The sequence below is a fragment of the Castor canadensis genome, chromosome 10 (genome assembly GCF_047511655.1).
Source record: "Castor canadensis chromosome 10, mCasCan1.hap1v2, whole genome shotgun sequence".
Classification (NCBI taxonomy): Eukaryota; Metazoa; Chordata; class Mammalia; order Rodentia; family Castoridae; genus Castor; species Castor canadensis.
This window is the reverse complement of record NC_133395.1, coordinates 128,596,209-128,609,256: the sequence shown is the minus strand read 5'-3', so window position 1 is coordinate 128,609,256 and position 13,048 is coordinate 128,596,209. Positions and strand designations below refer to the sequence as shown.

General features: G+C 42.2%; 1 protein-coding gene across 13 annotated transcripts in view; it reads left to right on the top strand.

The window, feature by feature from the left end:
- Foxp1 (forkhead box P1) overlaps positions 1-13,048 on the top strand; it is a 414,133-nt gene that overhangs the window by 171,213 nt on the left and 229,872 nt on the right. The gene's annotated exons all lie outside the window — the stretch shown is intronic.

Sequence of the window (13,048 nt, the reverse complement as noted above, 5' to 3'; positions counted from 1 at the left end):
TTGGATGGCTCTGATGTTCACATTGCTGTCTGCTCCTTCTGTGTAAGAACATTTTAAGTGTGTTAATAGTCCTTGACCTGAGGTTTCTTCTAAAATGTTGGAGTGCCTCGTAAGGCAATTGTGGGGCCTAGAATTTATGGACCAGGAAATGTCACTCTTGCTGTTTCCTACTTGTAAGACTCCAGTGTGGTTTGTGCCAAGGACTCTTTACCTCTCTTCTCTACGTTACCTACCCCTTGTGAACTGTCATCTCTGTACTGATGATGGCTCCCTACCAACTTTTATTTTCGCTTCTACTTCTCTTCCATCTCCTGTTATCATAGGAGCATCATTCTCTCCTTCACCTGGCCTTGAAATTCACTTTGTATAAGGAGACAGTTACTAGGTCTTCGATTCTCACTGTACAATAGCTCCCTTCCTTCCTTCCTTCCTTCCTTCCACCCACCCATCTGTCAATTCATCCATCCATCCATCCAACTATATTCATCCATCCATCCATCTACCCCTCCTCCCACCCATTTATCCATCTATTCATCCATCCATCAATTTGACATTGAATTAAATTATTTATCAAACAAACTGGACATAATAATATCTGGCTTACCATTAGGCATTCAGAAAATTAGAATACAGTATGACAATTGCTCTGTAAGAGTTAAGTGACAAACTTTGGAGTCCATGGAACAATGCCTATTCCAGGCATGGTAATCCTTCTTTGCTTGAGATGAGTGCGAAATATTTTATAAGAATTAGTTCCAATAAAGGTGAGTGACAGAAACCCAGAACAGAGGGCATGTGTGTGCAGAGGCACAAAGACATGGCAGAACTTGGCACAGCTGGGAGGCAGTTGTTGGCGAGCGTGGCTGCAGTGTGATAGGGAAGGAAAGAATGAGAAAGCTGGACAGCTCTAGAGAGACTCATAGGAGAGATCTTGGGAGCTGCGTGCCTGACCCAGTGCTGTGCAGTAGAAACAAAATGAGAACCACAGAAAGAATTTAAATTTTTGTAGTAATCATATGAGAAAGAGCAAAAATAATCAGACACAAATTACAGTATGATCTCATCCAATGTATCCAAAACATCATTTTAACACATAATAAGTAATAAAATGCAAAGATATTTTGCTTTGTTTTCTTTCATACTAAGTCTTTGACAAATCATCTGAATTTGGACATTAAAATTCCATTAGAAATACTTGATCTGTTTTTAGCGTTCATAAAACCTATAGTTTTCTAGTAACTGAATTGAGCATCAGTTTTTAAATTTATATTTAAACTGATTTGCATTAGAACCACCCATGTTAAAATTCATTTCTGTAGTTACTCTAGTCACACTTCAACGTGCTTATAGCCACACATGGCCAGTGGCTTTTATATTGGGCAGAGTAGGCCTAGTGGCTTGGGACCTTACATTTGGGGTAATAGGGAGCCATTCCAGGATCTAAAGCAAGGACAGTAACATGATCAGGTGTCCTGTGGTGTTGTGATAGGAGGTAGTAATTTGCATCCAGAGTTATGGAGTGATGGAGGCATGCTCCTGGCTAAGGGTCTGGAGAAGCAGATAAAAACTGAGTAGGAGGAAAATAGCAATATGGGAAATAAGAGAAGGAAGAATACCAGATAGTTCCCAGCTTGGAATGTGAAATAGGAATAGCTCCAGAATAGGAGCTGGGTAGGAGATTGAATGGACCAAGATATAGGTGAATCCAGTTTGAGGTTAAGTTTGAGGTTCTTTTAGGACATCAATGTAGAAAGGTCCACAAGATTGTAGGAACCCAGGGTGTGCACCTCTGGAGAGGTACTTTGATTGTTGGAATTGAATTAGAGCTGGGAGGCAGGAGTGAGTTGGAGCTGTGGGAAGGCTGAGGTCTTCCAGAGATAGTGCTTTAGAGTAGGGGTCAACAAACAACAGCCCCATGGACCCAGTCCAGTGTCACCTGTTTCACAAATAAAGCTTTATGGGAACACAGCCATGGCCCATTTCTGTCCCTATTGTTTCTGCCTACATTGGCTTTATAGCAGCAGAGCTAAGTAGTGGATTGAAGACCAGATGGTCTGCAAAATAGGAAATGTTTACTCCATGGCCCTTCACAGAAAAGATGTGCCCACCCTGCTTTAGCATTTGGGAGTTGTGAGGCTGTAACACTAGGCAAGATGAATGAGCAGAGGAAGAGGATGCTCATTAGAAGAGAGAAGGCCAGGCATAGTCGATTATACCTGTAATCTCAGCTATTCAAGAGGTGGGGATCGGGTGGATAGCTGTTTGAGGTCAGCCCTGGCAAAAAGCTCATGAGTCCCCATATTAACCAGTAAGCTGAGTGTGGTGGTGATTGCTTGTCATCCCAGCTATGCTGGAGGTGTAGGTAGAAGGATCACAGTTCAGGTCAGCCTGGGCAAAAGCAAAAGACCCTATTTAAAAAATAACTAAGGAGAAGGGCTGGAGGTCGTAGAATGCTTGCCAGGCAAGTGTAAATAAGGCCCTGAATTCAAACACCAGTACCTCCAGGAGAGAACGGAGTTACCAGGTATGTGAGAGAACCTGGAAACCTAGAGGAGAGAGACTTTCTTTCCCAAGAGTCTGAGGGCGATGTGAACCACAGTGTCAGGTGTAGTCGAGAGGTGAAGGAGGTAAGACTTGAGAGTGTGATTGTATTTAGCCACGGAAGCTTGTTAGTGGTGGGGAGGTATTTTTGGCAGAAGCCAGCCCGCAGTGAGCTGGCTACCAGTAGGAAGGGAGGAAGTAGAGACAGTGAGGTGTAGTTCTTTCAGTCAGCTGAAAGCAAAAGGAACGAGAGAGGGAGGGAGTAGAGGGAGACATCTGAGAGTGAAACATTTCAGGATTGGCACTTGAGGTGGGAGAAAGAGGGCTTGGAGTCAGGGATGGCAAGGACGCCATTAATGAGCAAGTACTAGAGGGGCAGGGGAGGGGCAGAGAGAATGCAGAGGCAGGGGAGGGGGCAGAACACCAGATGTTTTTCCTGCATCACTTTCCACTCTCCTAGTTTGTCTGCTACTGTGTTTCCTTGAGCCGTGTCCTGGGTGGTTAGATGTCACTTCCAAAAAAGCTTCTCTCATCCCAGCCCTTCCCCTGCTCCATGCATATTGGGGTGTCAACTGCAGTCTTTGCTTTCAGGCTTGGTCACTTCCTTTTCCACTCACCTTTCTGTGGGTTCATCCAAGAATTTAACCAGCCGTAAGTCGACAATATTCTGAAAAAGAAATGCATCTGTATTGTGGACATGGACAGTCCAACAGCTGCTAACACAGTATTGACCTTGTTTTGGGTATCGTAAGCAACTCAGAGATGATATAAAGTATACAGGAGGATGTGTGGTGTTATTTGCAAATGCCATGCCTGTTTCTATCAGGAACTTGAGTCTGGGATTTGTGTGCCTATGGTGGGGGGCACCAAATCCTGGGACCAGCATCCCATAGAGACACTGAGTACTGACTCCACTCCACTCATATGGACCAAATTTTGTTAACCAGGACCATCATGGGTGTTCAGTAGTTTTTATGAAGTTGAAACAAAAGCAAAAATCGCAAGTCTAATTAGAATTTTAGGCATATCACGAACATATTATTGAACAAGAAATAAGGTTCATTGCTTTGATCCCATAATTAAAATAGAACAAATTCTTACAGAACACTTTTCTCAACTGTGGTGCTCTTCGCACGTAGGACCAGACGGGCTGTCCTGTGCATCATAGAAGGTGTAGCAGCATGTCTGTCCTCTACCCAGTAGAAGCCTATAACACAAACCTGTCCTCAAGTTGTGGTAGCAAAAAATGTCAATGGAATGTGGGGGAAACCACCCCAGTTCAGAACTGCTACTGAAGGACAGAATTTTATTTTGTACGGTTTTCTCTTCTATTCTCAGTGTGTTCTTTTTCTCTTATACTTTAATAGCTGAACCCAAAAGCAATTTTCCTGATGATATGTCTTATTGTAGGCCATAAAATGGACCCCACCAGCCAGGTGCAGTGGCTCACATCTGTAATCCCAGCTAATCAGGAGGTAGAGATAGGAAAATTGCTGCAAAAGCATGAGATACTATCTGAAAAATGAAAGCATAAAGGGCTGGAGGCATGGCTCAAGTGGTAGAGCACTTGCTGGCAAATGTGAGGCCATCATTTGAAACCCCAGCACTATCAAGAAAGAAAAGAAAAGAAAAAAAAAGGAAACCACACATTTTTGACTGCTCACCAAGCTGCTAAAGTCTCTGTCCTAGCCCAACTAACAGTACATCACCTTATGAAAATTCAAAAAGGTTTGTGAGGTGATAGTTGGTATCACTCTACTACTGTTTGCCAAAATCTTGAGTTGTATTTAATACACCTGCCCTAGCTTCCCTGCCTTTTCCAAATCCCATATTCTGCTTTTGAACTTGCCAATCAGGACTGTTCTCATCACAAATCCCCACCTATTGGAGGGAAGCTAACTTTGCGGCAAAGAATCAAAAACTTGTACAGACGTGGAAACCTGTTACATCATATTTTAAATGTTTAGGAATATGTGGAAAACCAGCAAAGGGAAGACATGGTGCTTGGAGAGCTGTTTGAAGAGCTCTGACACGCCAAGTGGCAGTGTTCCTACAGCTTCGATTCAGTGTGATAGACTCAAGTCACCTATGCTTGTGGGGCGGGAGTTGTCAATGATAGAGGTTGGTCATGGGCACCCTTTGATTCCTGTTCAGTCCAGTTTCCTTGCTGTATAGACATGTGCTGTGTGCACTAATAATTATCCACTTATATCTACAACATAAGGTCCAGGTTGCTAATCCTATCTGCAGTCATTAGGCTGTACGTTCTTGACTTCAGCAAATGGTCTATACAAAGGGAAATGCTGATGAAAAGCCAATTAAAGATTTCTTTAGGTTTTGAGGCTTTAAAATGATAATCAAAAGACTGCTTTGAACAAGGCTAGTGTGCAGTATTACCTCTGTTCTGCGTTTCCCCTTTCACTGCCCCTTGGTAAACAAGTGCCAATTCTTAACAATAACCCAGAAAGTGAATGTTGTCCTCTAAGCTGTCATTAGAAGTGTTGATGTTATTGATGGTATATTCCTCCTATAGCCAGGAGACAGCAGGAAAAACATTTAAAGGCAATTTAACCAAGAGCACAGTCCTAGTTCAGGTTCATTTTATGATGAGGAGAAGAGCGTTCTGCACTTGAGAATTTCTCAGTGGCTTCCCAAAGGGCTGCTGAGTTTTATGGGCTGGTAATAACCACTGTGATTTATTGAGCATCTACTGAATGCAAGGCACTTTACATAGATTATCTTTGTGCTCCCAGAGCACCATGCATTTTCCACCAAACCTCTCGTCTCAGTTCAAGCCTGCACTTATGTGTATGGCTAATTGATTAACGGTGGTCTTTCACATCAGACAGTCACCTCCATGTGGACTCTATTGATTTTTGTTCCCCATTGTTGTCCCAACACTTAGTTCAGGGCCTCACACATGCTAGGTGTAAAGTTTCCCTTCGTGGAAACAGTGAACCCTAACATACAGTGGTTTGATTCTAGAGATGAGGAAAGGAAAAAGATGGTTAGTGGCTTCCAGGCAGAACTGCAAATCAAAACCCAAGTAGGTCTTCCCCCTTTCCAGTCCCTCCTCAGACTTCTGTGTGCATGTGAGTCACCCAGGGGGATCTTAGCTATATGTGGATTCTCTGTAATCCAGCACTCAGGAGGCTGAGGCAGAAGGATCATGATTGTGAGACCCTATCTCCCCTCCTCCCCCCCAAAAATAAGGCAGATTCTTTTTCATAGGTCTGAGATGGCTCCACAGTATGTATTTTTATCAAACTCCAGGCAGTGTGCATACTCCTGTTCATAGATTCATGCTTTGTGTCATCACAGTCTACACCAAGTTGCATGTGACAAATGATAACATCCTTATCTTTTGGAGATATGTGTGGCTCTATCTGGGAACTCTTGTCCTGAGACCCCTCCCTTGGACTGTTCTGCTAGGGAAAGTGCCACAGGGGTCTAGGATAAATACATTGACCCCCTCCATCAGCGGTTATCCATGGGCTCATCTTTGATGAGTTAACTCAGGTGTTAATGCTACCTCCATTGCATGTGATGAACATTAAGCCCAATAATTGTAACTCCTTGTTTTGGGGGTAAAACAGTAAGTCTTGTACTTGGTTCCAGGTGTTGTTCCCACTATAAGTGCGTGTAAATTTTTCACACCTCCACCTCTCACATTTGCCATGGAAATGCCAAGGAACAGCCACACCCATTCAGGCTTTTTTGCTTTTTCTTTCTTTTTTCTTTTGGGTGGATTGGGAATTTGAACTCAGGTCCTCATGCTTGTAAAGTAGGCACTCTATCACTTGAGCCATGCCTCCAATCCCAGACTTGCTTTGAGTGACTAGTTGATCAGTGGATTCTGTTGGGGATCCTACATTGTCATGCTGTAGCAATCTGTTGGCTCCAACATCCAGTGTGCAAAGAGAAGCTGCCATTATGACCCCACTATGTGTACCCTTCCTACCTGTTCTGGGCACCTCAAGATCTACCCTTTTTGCTCACATGCCAGGGACAGTGCGGTGAATGTAGCTTGATGAAAGACCTCCATCTCTTTTTTGAATACCTTCCCTGGCTGCCCTTCCCCAGAGCTCCTGAAGAGGAGGTGCAGAAGTGGGTTGTTTTGCTAGTCAGAGTGGAAGATCTAAGGTCAAGGTGCTTGTCTTGACTGTAAAACCACTGGGAGAGATGTACTCTGTGACAAGGGGCCCCCCTGTCAGAGCTGGGATTGCTTATCACGGAGCAGACTGATTGCTTGGTCCCAGCCCCACCTAACTTTCTCACCAGCTCCTGGGTTTATCACAGCCCCTACCAACTGTATGGACTTGCTCTGTGGGTTCTCAACTTTCAGGCTGGTTGATTTCTCTGTGTTCCTCCCAGACATTCCCACCAGATGTCTTCATAATCTTCGTGCCTGATCAGCGCCTACCCTTTGGTCATCATGGGACATAATGTCACCAGTTTTCTGTGTTTTGACGATTTGAATATAAACATGTGTATGTTGCATTCTAATTTTGTAAGAGTGAAAATCGGATAGGGTCTTTAGCAAAGATTTATTTGAGCTCTGTATTTTGAAAAACTTTGACATGCTTTCCTTTTGGGGTTCAGCTGTGCATAAGCGATCATAAAGGTGGTTCAGTGTGATGAAGACTTCTGAGTGAAGGACACCATTATATTTTGAAATCATTCCAAAAGTAAACTGGCAGATACCTGTAGTTTGTCTGAAGTCCCTTACTGAAGAGTCTGCCTTAGTTCTCTCCACGTGGACAGATAAGACACAGGAGGCACAGATGATGAATGAGGACCAGGCCACCGAATGACTTTTCTTAAAGCATGTGGTGTGCGCTCACATCTTCCTGTCTTCCTTATGTTAGGGTTTCTCCCTTTCATTTTTTTTTTTTTCATTTGTTTAGGAGCAGGCTGTTTTTTTTCTTTCTGTTTTTGTTTGTTTTTAATCTATGTTAACTACATGTCTATGCCTTTGGATTAATAGTCTTTCAAAAGGTAGTGATTAAAGCATACAGCTGTGGGAAGCCACAAAATACAAAAGAGAGCTTACATGTCACTTTTCTCATGTATATACATATATACGCATATATAAATTATTCCCATTTTTGTCATATGTTAGCATCATGATCATTGTTCCCATTAAAAATACTGTATTTTATGAAATGATACAATCTATGAAGCATTTCCCATTATGTAGACACCATGTCTTTAAATTATAGCAATTTCTTAAGATTTTAAGGCAAAATGAGCTCTTAGAAGTGTGATTAATAGCAGGGAATGAGGCTAATGTTGGGTCATCAGTGGCACTCCATTACAAAAAAGGTTGGACTAATAAAAGCGTCCATCTTTCTGACCAATAAAGCATTTGAATGATCTGCTTATAGTTTTTATCATAAAGTAGTCACTTGGTGCTGAGTAAACTCTGAACTTGCTTTGCAGAAAGGCCACGGCCTGAAGGGGCGGACACACTAGTTCTTTTCTAGAGTGAGAAGAGGCCTGAGAGGGAGGAAGGCTCTGTGCTGGACCTGCAGGTGTTCAGGATACCTTCTAGAAGCAGAATCCTCATGGCCCAGGAACCGTCTGTCCTAGTTCTTAGCTCATTATTCTCTGTAGTGTTAATGTATACATTAGGCTCTCAGTAAGTGCTTTGTGAACTTTATTGTAGGAAGACGCTGTTAAAGGGTCTGGAGTACAACCTAGACCCACACGTGGGTCTCCTGAGCCTCTGACTGAGGAGGATCCAATACAAGCCCTGCACTCACTGGGGGTCGGCAAGGATTTTTAGGTGGTTCATTACTCATTCAGTTCTCATTATTGCTTGATATTGAAGCAATTCCATTTTCAGATCTTTTTTTAATCCTTCTGATAAAGCCAAAGAGAAAGTCTCAATTTAGTTATAGTATCTTTAATCTATCTCTACCAGTTGTAAGCTCATTACTTAACAAAGAAAGAACATAGCTTCCACGCATAGCCTCTGGGGCTGGCGGGATCTTGGTAGACTTAAGAGCATGGTTGGTTTTTATTGCTTGTTTCTAATGTCTCTTCTACAGAGGGTTACATCCTGGCTTCCCATTGGAAAAAGTGATACAAAGTTTCCCCTGCAGAGAGATTTATTTGTTTATCAAATGTGAATCATTTTGAAAAATAACAATAGGGTAGGTATAGATGGAAATGGCAAAAATTAATGAAGGTGGAAGTGAGTGATTGGCTTGGGGAAGTGCCTCAAATGTGCATTCCGATGACAGAATTTATAAAATTTTTCATTCTGAGAGAAGTCAAAAAAAGAACCACTTAAGTAAGGCCTTTTTAAGCTGGAGTCCTCTCAGAGTCTTCTTGGGATGATTTGTAGTTTTAAAATAGTTGATGGAACAGCTTATGTGAAAGACTTCTTAATCATTATATTGTTTGTTTTTTTAAATTAACCTGTTAAGGTGTTGGCGAGGATGCAGGGAAAAAGGAACCCTCTTACACTGCTGGTGGGAATGTAAACTAGTACAACCACTCTGGAAAAAAATTTGGAGGCTACTTAAAAAGCTAAACATTGATCTACCATTTGATCCAACAAATGGTATATCTTGGGGATATACCCAAAAGACTGTGACACAGGTTACTCCAGAGGCACCTGCACACCCATGTTTATTGCGGCACTATTCACAATAGCCAAGTTATGGAAACAGCCAAGATGCCCCACCACCAACGAATGGATTAAGAAAATGTGGTATCTATACACAATGGAATTCTATGCAGCCATGAAGAAGAACGAAATGTTATCATTCGCTGGTAAATGGATGGAATTGGAGAACATCATTCTGAGTGAGGTTAGCCTGGCCCAAAAGACCAAAAATCGTATGTTCTCCCTCATACGTGGACATTAGATCAAGGGCAAACACAACAAGGGGATTGGACTTTGAGCACATGATAAAAGCGAGAGCACACAAGGGAGGGGCGAGGACAGGTAAGACACCTAAACAATTAGCTAGCATTTGTTGCCCTCAACGCAGAGAAACTAAAGCAGATACCTTAAAGCAACTGAGGCCAATAGGAAAAGGGGACCAGGAACTAGAGAAAAGGTTAGATCAAAAAGAATTAACCTAGAAGGAAACACACACGCACAGGAAATCAATGTGAATCAATGCCCTGTATAGCCATCCTTACCTCAACCAGCAAAAACCCTTGTTCCTTCCTATTATTGCTTATACTCTCTCTACAACAAAATTAGAGAGAAGGGCAAAATAGTTTCTGCTGGGTATTGAGGGGGTGGGGGGGAGTGGGTGGTAAGGCAGGGGGTGGGGGCAGGGGGGAGAAATGAACCAAGCCTTGTATGCACATATGAATAATAAAAAAATAATAAAAATAAATAAATTAACGTGTTAAAACTTGGGGTCCTTTGAGAAGAAAATTCAGGTAAAATTAAAGGTAGCTTAAGATGACTGGGGAAGAGGCAGAGGCAGTGGTTTATCGTTCCCAGGATAAGGAGCTGGTAGAATCACCAGGAAGTTCAGAAGAGCCCCCATTTGGATAATGAGGATTTGCCTGGGCTCAGTTATTGGCTTTTATCAGAGAAATGGTCACAATGCTTTGGATGGTCATTTCAAATTATAAACTGTGTCTGTTTTACTTTATTTTTTTTTGCTATTAGGGTTTGAACTAAGAGCCTCATGCTTGCTAGGCCAGTCAGTGCTCTACCACTTGAGATACCCCTGGTCTTTTTTTTTTTTTTTTTTGCTTTAGTTATTTTTCAGATAAGGTCTCATATTTATTCTTTGGCCAGCTTGGGACTGTGATCTTCCTACCTATGCCTCCCACATAGCTGGGATCACAGGCACATGGCACTGCATCCAGATTATTTGTTGGGATGGTGGTCTCCCTAACTGTTTGCTCAGCGTTGGCCTCGAACCACAATTCTCCCTGTTTCTGTCTCCCAAGTATCTGGGATTACAGGCTGACCCACTGTGTCTGGCATGAACTGTGTTTATAATACTTTACTGGTATTTCTAGTTCAGCCCAGCTTCACCAAAAGAAAAGTGCAGTTCAGGAGAATAGAAAAGGGTCGAGGGGCAGATTGAGGGAGAAGCATTTGCTGATGAAGACATGAGAGGAAGGAAGACAGGGTGTGGTGTGCTGTCTAACTCGTCCTTCTTTTGTCTTTGGAGTTCTCACTGGGACATGGAGTAAGGCGGTTAGCTCTGCTTTGCTTCCTAGTCATGCTGACCACATACAACGTTCGTGAGGGTGGAATTTGGGAACATGCTGTCCTCAAAGCATTTGAGGAAGATTCTCTGTGTTAGCTGTTCCACCAGCCAAACTTGCATCATCCCTGGGTTGAGCAAGTCTGGTTTTCTTTCTCTGGGGCAGTAGACCAGCTCCAACCCTAGATGGCTTCCTAGGACAGAAAGGAAAGTGTAGGATCCCTTCCTTGTGTCCATTTGGTATTAACAGGTCTACGAGCCTGAGATATTCCCTGCTTGCTAGGGCCCTAAATGCTCAATGGAAAATTCTTCCCCAGCCAGTGCTGAGGCCTTAGGGGCTCTGCTGACTTGGGGAAAGGAGACTGTCAGCAGGGAAGGACTTTGGAAACAAACCACAGCACAACAAAACAAAAACACCAGAGAAAACACTGGAGTTGCTTTGTGACTGAGGCTTTCAGAACAAAGATTAGATAATGGAGACAGAAGATGGAAACGAGGTGCCAGTGAGGGTGAAAAGTTTATGGTGGAACTGGGGGAGATAGAGGTGGTGGGAGACCAGCAAAATGGCTTTTAACTGTTTTTTAAGACTGAGATGAAAACTCCAATCATTAGTAATCTAACTGCCGGAATTCTCTGAGGTGTGTCTTTCTTTCTTTTTTTTAAAATTTCATTTTCTTGTTTTGAAATTTTGTTTTGGATATCCAGCAATGTTTTGCCATACTTTGCACTGACATAATGCAGAATTTTTAAAAAGCTAATTAACTGATTATAAGTGGAAGACACAGACACATTACTGAACTGTTTTTTAGCATGTTTTGCTTATTAGATTTTAAGTAATGGGAGGATGTTATTCACACGAATCTAAATTAGGAAGTTTAACGTTAAGGTAGAATATATTCAAACTAATGCTTTCATTGCAGATTGTATCCCTAAATATTCTGTCACTGATTAGCCACGATCCCTTTGTTATGACACACAGTAAGCTGCTTTATATGGGAGTGTACACGTGAAGCAGATTTTTAAAAATTAACCATTGCTTCCTAACACTTTTATTAGTGAACACGTTGAACTTACGCACTCTGGGGTTTGAAGAGCTATGACTTCTTTGATGTTCTTTTTGATGGCAAAAAGAACACTTGGCATCACCAACTGATTTTTGATGTAATCTTTTTTAACGACAAAAGCATAACATACCTTGATTTTTGCAGAGTACTTGAGAATGCTACAAACCTATTTGTTTATGGGCCCAGTGTGCTTAAAAAGGCACCTTGGATCAGAAGCTGGGTGAATGGGGAGAAAGAAACATCAGGGGTTTCCTTCCGGTTGGAACCTTCAGTGCTTGGTCCGTATATTTCATTGATAAAAGAAGAAGAGCCCAGGAAATGAATGCAGTTACTCAAGCATGAAAACATGACAGTCTTAACACTCTTTCCAAATCCAGCCTTTAGTAGTTTACACCATGTGGATGCTGAATTTTCATCTGCAAGTCAGGAAATGAAAGGGTATTGCTTGGGTTCTGTGTGCCTCTTTTGGGAGGGACCTCTTTTTTTTTTTAAATGGGAAGGGGTCATGTCTTTTTGTTTGTTTGCTTAAGTTTCTGAGTAGTGGCACCAGGAAAGAGTTAACTGGATTTCACTTGCTTCGCCTGGCTTAACTGGTGATGAGTAATTCGAGGTTGGTAACAGCAAATCGTTGTTTATAAGCAAACATGGCATTGTGCACACAAGCAGGCTTGGTCTCCAACTGGTTTGATTTCATGGTGGTCAGCAGCTGATCTATGTAACTTACAACCTTTCTGCCTCTCTAAATGTCAGAAGAATGACCGCCTGTTTATCTTGCCTTCTTCCCAGCTGTTTACTCTGCAATGCATTTACTGCGACCTTGATTCCAGGAGAGTGGCCCCTTTCTCCTCCCCAGCTCTGTTTACCTTAGTCCTGCCCCTGGTGTCACCTATGAAATCTGTTGATTATTCCACCTGGTTAATGTTAAATTGCTCTTGTAAGATGATGTGTTTGTTCATAAACACAAATGCTGGGCCCCTTGTTTACTGTACCCATGGTAGCAATCGTTATTAAACAAATATTGCTTTGTTTGCGGGTGGAGCAGCAGTTTATCCTATAAGGTCTGTTTAAAAAAAAAATACACCACACACATTTAAAAAAAATAAAACCTAAATGCTAGAATTTTGATAAAGAAAGAAAAGGAGAACTTGTCCCTGGAATGTGGTTGAAGCAGACTTAGGTTTGCTTTTCTTATCTTTTGCTTGGATGAAGGGTCTAGAGAGATTAGCAAGTTGTTTGGTTTTTCTAAGAGAT